Genomic DNA, 10,643 nt, shown 5'->3' with positions numbered 1-10,643 from the left:
AAACAGATTCTTCCAAAGCCTTTCCATTAGTCATTGTTGATGGTATCAGTGTTGAGCTCCGGAAATTTACAGCTTTTCCCAACAAATCAAGCAATAATGACAGAATGATACTTTGTGACCCCAGATAAGTCGTGTTCACTCTTCTACGAGAATGTAAGAAGAATTATGGCCCTGTTTGGTAACTCTTCAGTGGATTTTTGACAATGGGACTCATTTGTCACTTCACCATCTTCATCCCACCAGCAAAACAAAGAGCCTGAAGAACATACAGTGACTGAACTGTTTACAAATCTCTCTCTTCAAATTAAATAAAAATGCTAATTGACAATTGTTTGGAATCAGCCATCAACCTCTAATGCACCGGGAGTGCATTTTAGGTGTACTGTATATGTAGAATATTACAGTATTAGGGGACCTGATTCTTAAAGTTGGAATATGTGTGAAGGTGCTTGTCTTTGTTTTGCAGCACACCGGTTTTATAGTCTTCTAACCATTTTATATTTTGTTTTTGTTAGTTTTTTTTTTTAACTAAACAATTAACTTTTCAAGTTTCCAACATTTTCTGTCTTTGTTTGTCAGTCGCTGCAGAGACAGATGAGGGAGAGATGAGTACTCGTGTTACTCATAATGCATGAAGCAATGAAAAGTGTCCTTGATAGGCAGGATCACTGAACTGAGCTCGTATTACTTTTGTTTTTGTAGTTTTTATACATGAACACTGATTTGCAGTTTCAACCCCACACAAGCTGATCTGAAACAGAACACTAGAAACAAAAGTTTCATTATTTGTTTTTCATCAGTATTTTTTTTTTGCTGGCTATTATCATTCCTGATTAATAGAGAAGCTCAGATAGGTGAGGTCAGATTTATTGGGCTGATTTAGTTACCCTTTCATATTATAAAGGAGACCAGTTCAGAATGTCTACAGCAAACCAGTGTGAAGTTAAAAAGTAAAAAAATTGTTTTACATTCATTAATTGAATAATAACATATTTGTCTCTGTAAGTTGTTGGTACATTTAGTTCAAATCATTATAGTCGTTGCCAACAACTGCTATAAGCCATTACTTATTGCAGGAATGTGATATATAGGTTTTTCCAGATATTTCCCATTTAAGTTCTGAGAATTTAAACAATCATTGGCTGATTCCTCTGGGCTGCACGATTCCCTTGATCATTTCCAGTCACACCCCTGTTTGTCCCATTTTCTTGATGCCCTCAGCCCTTATCCTTACAAGCAGATATTCACATCATGGGACTCTGTTAGAGGGCTTTACATCCACAGCTCAGTCTCACAGAAAAGGTTTGTTTTTCAAATGTGCCTCTGATCCTTTATGTATTTAGAGTACTGAATGTCTGAAAAAAAAACCGTCAAAACACTGCAGTGCCTCAAACAACTCAAATACCAGTTTAAATGCAAACGTAAAGACGCCTCCATTGTTAATTTGGTAGAAAAAGATGATTGGCATCATCCATTTGTAAATTGATCAGTAAAGGCCTTTTTTTTTTTGCCATCACAGAGAATCAAATGTTTTCTTTGATATTGCAACAATAACAAATGATCAGCTGACTCCACTGGGATTAAAAACAAGATCTTTGAGGTTATAAGTCTCCATGAATCCCTACTTTAGTTCTCTCACAGATTTTGGGTGGGATTCCTGTCTGGCTGATTCAACATAAAATGCTGATATTCTTCTTTTTTAACGATGCCTTGACCAAGTTTCAGATCCCTTGTTGGAACATGCAGTTCTCAACAAAGCCAAGTTTCTTTGTGTGCTGCCCAAAGTTTATCGCAATTCTGATCCAGTCCTTGGATTGTTTTGATGGTCTTTACTGACGAATTTGCTCGGCCCCAAAACTTTACATTTCTCCCAGCGTGTTTTAGACGATGTGTATACATGTCAATGTGTCTCAACAAATGAAAGCCAGCCATGTCCTGCTGTCTTCACAACTCTTTATTTGTCTCATCAGACCAAATTGAAGCCCAAAAGCTTTCTCATATGTCCAGAGGAGCTTTTGCAGATGCTAAGAGGGTTTTTTTGTGCCTGCCTTGGAGATGTGGAGTCCTCCTTTAACACAATGTCTCTCTTCGTCTTTTGATCAATGTTCACATCATTTCCAGCCAAAGCAAACCTATAGGTCAAATGGAAATGAACTAAGACTGGTTTAGGTGTGAGTAATCTGAGTCTTTCCTGTACATATCACTGAGGTGCAATGTGATCACTTTTATGTAATCAGTGACAGTTATGGCTTTGATTTATTTCTAATGAGGAGAAGAGTTTTTTACATGGATCTAGTTGGAGAAACTAAAATCAGTTACTCTTTACCTATTCTAAATCCGAAAGGTGTCAAATGAATTCCAAGCTTTTTCTTTTGGGTAATAAAAGATTTTGTATGACAATGTTTATTGTTTGTATAAGTATAAAATGTCCACATGAATATCTAACCTTGAAATGTTAATTTATGTTCAAAGAAAAAGAAAAACGTTGATTAATTGAGGTTGCAGATCAATGTCTTCACATGTCTTTCTTTTCTTTTTTTTTCAGTCAGTTGTTTTACAAACAGATGAAATTATCCTTAATTCACAAAATTGGGGGCAAAATCAGCATCGTCTGAGGGAGTTGTTTAACAGTTAAAATGCTGAATCCACTGATACATTTTGTTTCACTTTAGTCACTGTTGACAAACCAAAAGCTGCTATGATTCACTCTGATGGCCTTTTCTGAGTATGGATACAGTATGTATAAAAGCATTTATTTTTGGGGGAGAAAGCCTTCCTGAATTACAGGAAAACAATTTTTAGAAATAGAAATTATTATCTTTATTTGTCTTTGCCTTTGATAACATTTTTGCATTCTTGGAGGACATCTTGTTATTAATTGTAAAGTTGAAATCAAATATTTACTTCAGACACATAAGCCTTCTTGTTTTGGGCATGAAACATCCAACTATTTGCTTTTTTCGATTGTTTGGATTTGATGAAAGCTCATTTGATGAGTGATTTTGTTTGAAAAGTTTTGTTGATGACAGAGGTAGACGGAGACATTCAAGTGAACTTCTATAGATCATGAAAGTTTTGTTGTTGTGAAACAAGATTAGAATCTGTTTTAACACACACAAAGTGAGGCTTTCATTACATGCACCATTGAAAAAGTTCTTTGTTTTGACAGCATAACATCATGCTATAGCCTTCACAGCTAAACAGTCCATCCATTCAGAGGGCTCAGATTGTTGTTGTTATGTAGAATTTATGACACAGTTTTATAATGATTCAAGTTAACTAGTTTAAATTTAAGGTTATATACGTATCCATTGGGAAACAAATTAATATTTTATGGCAGATTTATGAAAATATCTAACTTCAACCATTTCCTGAGACTGGTTTGAATCACTCGAGTGAATGTAATCGCAAATAGTAAAAATAAGTGTGCAGTGCAGCTTGTAGTTGTTTTTGTTTTTTTTATAATCCCAATGACAGACTGAGAACTGCAGCTAAAAGCCTGATACCAGAAAGAATTACAAAGTCTTCTCCAAGAATCCAGCTCAGTGTCAGTCATTGAATTTCTATCTATGCGAGGTGATATAGGCCTTTTTCATTTCTATAGATTAGTTTGCTGTTCTCCCTCAGAGCATCACACAGATGACAAGATGGTAAAAATGAAATCCTAACTGTATAAAAGTTTTTATTTTTGTGTGCGGATGGTTCAGTACTAACTCTGAATGGAAGCTGAAGTAGCTTTACACTGTGTCAGTCTGCTGTTGCCTTCTTTGCTATTCAACATGCCTTTGTTACAGGACTGTCTTTCCTAGCTGCTCTGTGATGAAACTAACTTTTAGATTTTTCATCCCGTGTTACATATGTTCATGCTAATTATGACACCAGCGGTACTTTTCTAAACTCTGTTTGTACTGGTAGAGATTCCACACTGATGTGTGACATTGTGGTGATAATAATGTCTTTAGAGCTCATCTCTAATGTAGCAAAGATTTTGGTACAATGTGTAACTTGAAAATATACCAACTTTAAATTCTCCCTCTGTGTCCTATAGTTGTTTTTTTTTTACAAGCTTTCATCACATGTCAGTTTGCATATCAGGGCCTAAAGAGGACCAGTACACCTTTATATCACAGCCATGGGAGGTTTAACTCTTAAAGAAACTCTAGAGAATTTGGCATTTTTCTAAATTGTTTTGCTCTTGGCTTCCCCCGTAGCTGCGGGTTGTCACACAATCCATATTCTGCACTCGCTTAATTCAATTCAATTCAGAGTGTCACTAAACAGATTGAGTATGGCAATCAGTTATGACAAATAAAACAGGATGTAAGGCTGACTAAGGTGCAAAGAGTAATCCAGTTTGAAAATCAAACTAAAATAAATAGACCAGAACGCAGAACATGAAAATCTAATGAGCAAGGTCAAGACTTCAACAAAGAAACAAGGAACATGACTAAACCTGTAGACCATGACAACAAAAACCTAAATGGGAAATTATTAAATTTGTTTGAACCTTTTTTTAATGAAAAAAGCAACAAACAAAAAAACAGAACAAACATCTTCTCTGGATTTTGAAAAAACTAATGTAGAATTTGATGCCAGCAATACACACACAAAAAAGGTTGGGAGAAAGGTTTGTGCAGCCATTGTGTTATAGATCTCAACTTTTAAGATGCTATTTGTTGCGGTTTTACGGATTTAATCTGTGAACATTCTTGCCAAAAAAGTGAAGATATTCAAACATTTGTTTTCCAGCCACCTTCCAACTGGGAGAAATATGCTCGTCTGGTACCGTTATTTTATTTTTATTTTTTTCTCATAGCCCTTCGGCCCTCCCACTGGTCTAAAGTATGAATGGATCAGCATCACACCTCAATCCAAACATCTGGATCTTCAAACATTCTAAATAGATTCCGATGATATCTAAGTAATTGCTCAGTGAGTGCATGTCAGTTCTAATAAAGATCTGTGGCGTATCAAAACTTATTATCAGCAGAGTTTTGCACATGAAATTACATGAAATCATAAATACCCAGACGGAATTAAACATTACGCAAAACAAACCACATTTTCGTCACCCTGAATTTTTCCCACCGACACACATAACTATATTTTGAAGCACATTAATCCGTATGTTCTCCTTTCTCACAGAGTTCACAGCCACTGATCCACGGAGTAGTTATTAGTGTTTAAACTTCCTGGATGATAGAGTGGTCTGATGAGAGTGATTGGCCAGTAGTAGCAGATCTTTTGATGCGTGAGGTGAAGTTATGAAAGCAGGAAGTACAGAACAGAATCAACACTACTCTCACAGATACAGTGAGTGCACCAGCTCTCCACCATATTTCCTCCACCGAAAAAGCCCATTGTGCCTTCCAAGGTTTAAAGAAGGTTGAGGCTACAACCTGAATGTGGCTAGAAGTGTTTCAGCTTTTACACACGTCAATCAAAGTACAGCATTTCAGCGAGATTTATAGGTTCATGTCGCTGATAAGCTGACCAGCTCCAGCTTTTACCCTCTAAGGAGCTCTACCTTCTCTCTTCACACCACCTAAAGATGTCACTGATCAGAGAGCCTCCTCCGTCCTCTGGTCTTTGGCTTTTTGGAAAGTGAACATTGGGATAGATCGAGTACTCTATGAGCTGCTCAAGCACACAACACTTTAGAGGCACTTTACACATATCACTCACACAAAAATACACCAAACAGGACTGAATTTATTGTTTACTAAACTGATCAGAAAGGTACAGGTATGCACAGTAATCAGGAAAGTTTAGAAGAAATTTGGATGCTTTGCGTCTTCGTAATCCAATTTGTACTACAAGTGAGCAACTAAGACTAAATTGTTAGAGAAAATGGTTTATGTGAAACTACAGGCGCACTTGAATTTAATGAGATTTTACAACGATTTCAGTGTGGTTTCAAATCATATCTGTCATATTACTAAAACTGCATTTTTAAGAGTTTGTAATGACCCTCTTTCAACTGATGATTCTGGGACTGATGAGCTGGTGATTTTACACCTTACGGAAGCCTTTGACACAGCTGATCACCGGATCCTCCTGGCAGGTCTTGAACACAGTTTTAAACTGGTTTCAGTCCTAATTGTCAGACCAGAGCTTGTCTGTTCATTTTGACCAATAGTCCTAAACAGCATCCCAACTTGGTTGTGGTATGCCACAAGGCTCCCTCTTGGGTTTGCTACTGTTGTTTTTCACTTTATGTGCAGTACCTGCGGTCTACCTGTACCTGAGGTTTAAAAAGCATGGATCTTGGAAATGATCCAGTTTGGAAATTATCTTTTCTAAATCTAACAAGCAGTCTTGCAGAGCAGAGATCACACCACATTTTTCAAATGAATTTAATGTTTGAAAACGTAACTCCAGAAGTCAGATGAACTGGAGTGTCCAGTGGCTTTAATGTTGGTTAATTTCTAAAGGTTCCTATTTTTGCTTCCAGAAGAAAGAACAAGAGATCAAGAGAAAAAAATCAAGAGATTTTCAATATTATCTTAAAACAGTACTAATCGACCTATTTGTAAGCTGGTAAATTTTAAGGGGAACAAAATACTGTCATTAATTTAGCTCTTTGCACAATGGAATGTATTAAAAAAATCATCTGAAGTTAAACTTCAGGTGAATAATAGTTAAACTGAAGTTAGACAATTAAACTGAGACTTCAGGAGTCACAGTGAGTCAAATAACGGAGAAAGAAATTCAAATTAAAACAGTCAAACTGTCACAGATATAAATTTGTAAATCTTTTTTTTCTACATTTTTGCATTACTGTCATCATATTTTCATACAAGACCTAAAGTAAGTGTAGATATCACAATTAAACAAATGAAATACAAATATTATAGGCTACTTGATCATCTACTAATTAAGGTAACTGATCCCCTCATGAAAAGTGAAGGTAGCCTGTGAATCTGCGCGATTGACTCTTAGGTGTCAGGAGTCAGGGGTGATGCACAAAAGCATTTGCCATCATCATCTCTCTTTTCCTCTGTACAGTTTGTACCCACCAGCTTCCTGACAGTGACTCTCTGTGGCCCTGAGAGCTGCTGCTTACACAGTGTTGCTGGGTAAAGAATGGGACAAATCATGCATACAGCAGGGGGATTGACAGTCGGTCAGTTTTATAGACGGACACACACACACATGCATAAACAAACACACACTCTCCAGTCTGAGTGCCAGTGATAACATAGCTCAGCAGACCTATCTCCTAGTTTCCCGTGTCCTGGGCCAGAGTTGGTTCTGGCACTGCAGCTTCCGCTAACAGCTCCAGCCAGAGACATCAGAGCAAGACTGTATCCGCTCTGAGGTGTGTGACTTTGTCCTCTCTTCTCTGTTCCCATAACCCAGTTATGCCCTCCTGTCCCCTCGCCTGCTGCCAAACAGAGGCACAGACACGAGTGTATGCGAGTGCATGAACCAACCAGGTGGATGTAAAAACCTCCGTCACGTCTTCTGTTCTCAGGATCAACACATCCTTCAACAAAACCTGATGAAATTCTCGTGTTCCTTCTTATTGCGACTCTACAAGTTGTAAGAGGACCAAAAGGTGAAAAGGTCGGCTCCAGTCGATACCTCTAATTCTAATGTCTGAAGAGGAGATTGATGTTATTGATCTGAAGCAGAGTTCCCTTGGTTCAGCCAGAAGAAACAAAAATAACTAATCATATTTGACATTTGCATCAGCCTCTGTTCCCCATGAAGGGTGTCTCCCGGGGGAGTTAAAGCACTGAAAACAGCAGCTGTGAAAACCCAGTGTGTATGCCAAAGACCTGCTGGAGAACCGAGTGAAGGCAGGAACTATAACATCAATAAATAAATACCCTTAAACCCTTGACTGAAGCTTTTCAGTCAAGGATGAGATTCAAATCAAGCTGAACAAGCAAGAAAAAAAATGATAGCATGTGCAGTTCTGAATGTCTGAGGTTTGCGGTGATCTTTTAAACATTTTAATTTGGAACAATCTTGACTTATAGATCAGGACTGGGTGTGAAATAAACAGAGGCATAACACCAACAGTCTGGATTCAGGTGGGTCGATCTTTTGGAAGCTGTTTTGAAGAAACATGTGATGTCATCAGTGTAAAGATTCATTGGTGGTAAAAAATTTAAAACAACATATCTCAACCCATTCTGCTTGTTTATTGTTCCTTGAATGTTTTTCAGTGGTCAAATCTTTGAGTTCTGTGAGAAACTTCCAGATGTGTTTATTAAGAACATTTGTCTACACAAACATGTTGACCTGTGGGGTTTAAATAATCTGGATTTTGGGGAGAAATTCAGTTTGATTCTAGAAAAATTACTCAAATATGCAGTTAGGTTTCTTTAACTCTTCTGAGGATTTAATTGATACGTTTTTTTGTCATCAGGTTAAAGTAGCTCAAGAACTTAGATTGCAACTGTAATCCTCTGTTTTGTTTAAAAAGGGAATATTTGGGGCGATCTTGTAGACTGTATGTGAGTGATAGAAGCAGCCCTCAGGTCTAATAAATTACACCAGAGCCGAAGTGTCTGAAGCTTGAATTTTTCCAAATCTCTAGAACGGAGGAAATTCCTGCAGATGGAAAAGGATCCAACCATCAGGTTGCAGCCAGACATACTTATATAGATATTGATATCTATGAGATAATTATTCCTACTTCTCAATTGATCTGTGAGCTGTTTTCCTTATAACGTTTTGGCCTCAACCATTTGAAGGTTTCAAAATGGCCCTCATTACACCTATGACAGAGGTCATATTGTCTCCTTCCATGTTTTATATACTGTTTGAGTGACCAAGTGATCACTGGGCAGGGTCTAACCACACTGGCTAACATGCAATCAGCATTTGGGTCTTTAGTTTGGCTAAAGCCAGCCAAACCCTTACTGCCTGTAATTAAACAGCTCCCAGTTACCTGGTTTTGTGACTTTCTCTGTAATGAGCTGCAACTAAAAGCAGAGTGATAAAAGATATACACACATTTGCAAGAAAAAGGTTGTGGGCTCAGGGATTATCAGGATTTCTAAACTGATTATCCATTAAATGTGAGATAATCTTTATCATACCAAAACACACTTGGAGTAAAAAGATAAAATACATTTTTCACTGTCTTTAGTTAGCGGCTGCGCGGTGGTGTGGTAGTGAGTTACCACGATTTCCTCGCAGCAAGAGCGTTACTCATTCAAATCTCAGCTGGGGCTTTTCTGAGTTGGAGTCTGCCTGCTTTCTCCGAGCACGTGTTGGCCTATCCAGGTAATTTGGTGTTCTCCCACTGTCCAAAATCATGCACGTCAGGTTAATTGATGGTTTTAAATAGACTGTGAGTGCACAAGGTTGTTCATCACTGTGATGGACAGGTGATCTTTTTTGGGTGTACCTAATGGTAGCATAGATAGGCTTCACTTTCCCCACAACCCTGAATAAGATGAAGTGCATGTGAAAAATAAATGAACGTCTTTTTTGAATATGCGAAGTGATAACTCACTATGCGGGCTCGGAAAAATAGGTAAACATGTGAATTTAGCAACTTGCAAAGTCTTTCTGAGCAGCAACCTGTCAGACATTTACTGCAGCTGCTTATGAGATTTTCACAACGATCAGAGGTCATTTTGGATCATTTCTCTCTACTTAACTGATTCGCACAGGAAGAGATGAAGGATTAGCTCTGTTCAGGTCATGTCACAGCATCTTAGTTGAATAACAGTCAAACTCGCACTTGGCCATTTCAAAACGTTAATTTCCATCTATTTCAAGCCTTCGGTTGCCAAACCTGTGTGCTTTGGGTCATTGCGTTGTTGAAATGAACTCTCTAAAGCCTAAATGATAACCTGCCACCCAGAGAGGATCATGTCAAATTTCTTTAAACAAGCCCTGACAAAAAGTATGGAACCACCACACCTGAAAGATTTTTGTTGAGCATTTTCCATCCATCCATTTTCTATACCCACTTAATCCAATTTAGGGTCACGGGGGTGCTGGAGCCTATCCCGGCTGCCACTGGGCGAGGACGGGTCGCCAGTCGTTGAGCATTTTCATTTTGTGAAAAACAACAACAACCCCCCCATATATAAAAGTACAAGAAATCAATATGGAATCACCTATTGATTCCATATCGATTTCACATATTGGTAACAATTATTATTAAAAAAATCCTTCAAGAAGGTAATTTAACTGTGTTGACTTTGTGTTGACTAAATTTGACTGTGGCATCAGATGTGTCTAAAAAAATGGACCAAGGACAACAAAAAAAAAAAAAAAAAAAAAAAAGGGGTGAAAATTGAAAATGGGAAACATACATGGCGACGACGTAAAGACGCCAAAGTGTCAGGACAGAAAACTAAAAGCAATGTGTCCAGAAATAGAAAATGAGACATTTTTTTCAAATTGCCAGTGACTGGCTAAAGGAAATGGGTTTTACATCAAGAAAATCCAAACATAAACCATCACAGAAAACAAGGTCACAGTGGGCTAAAGAGAAGAAGTCATGGACTGTGGATGATTGGATGAAAGTGATATTCAGTGATGAATCACTAATCTGCATTTGACAAGAGGATGATGCTGCAACACTTGTTTGGTGCTGGTCCAATGAAACGTATAAAGATGAGAGCCTGAAGAAAACAAGCAGATTTCCATAAAGATTGCAGATACGGGGT

The sequence above is a fragment of the Odontesthes bonariensis genome, chromosome 1 (genome assembly GCF_027942865.1).
Source record: "Odontesthes bonariensis isolate fOdoBon6 chromosome 1, fOdoBon6.hap1, whole genome shotgun sequence".
NCBI lineage: Eukaryota > Metazoa > Chordata > Actinopteri > Atheriniformes > Atherinopsidae > Odontesthes > Odontesthes bonariensis.
The sequence above is the reverse complement of the archived record's forward strand: the minus strand, read 5'-3'. Positions refer to the sequence as shown.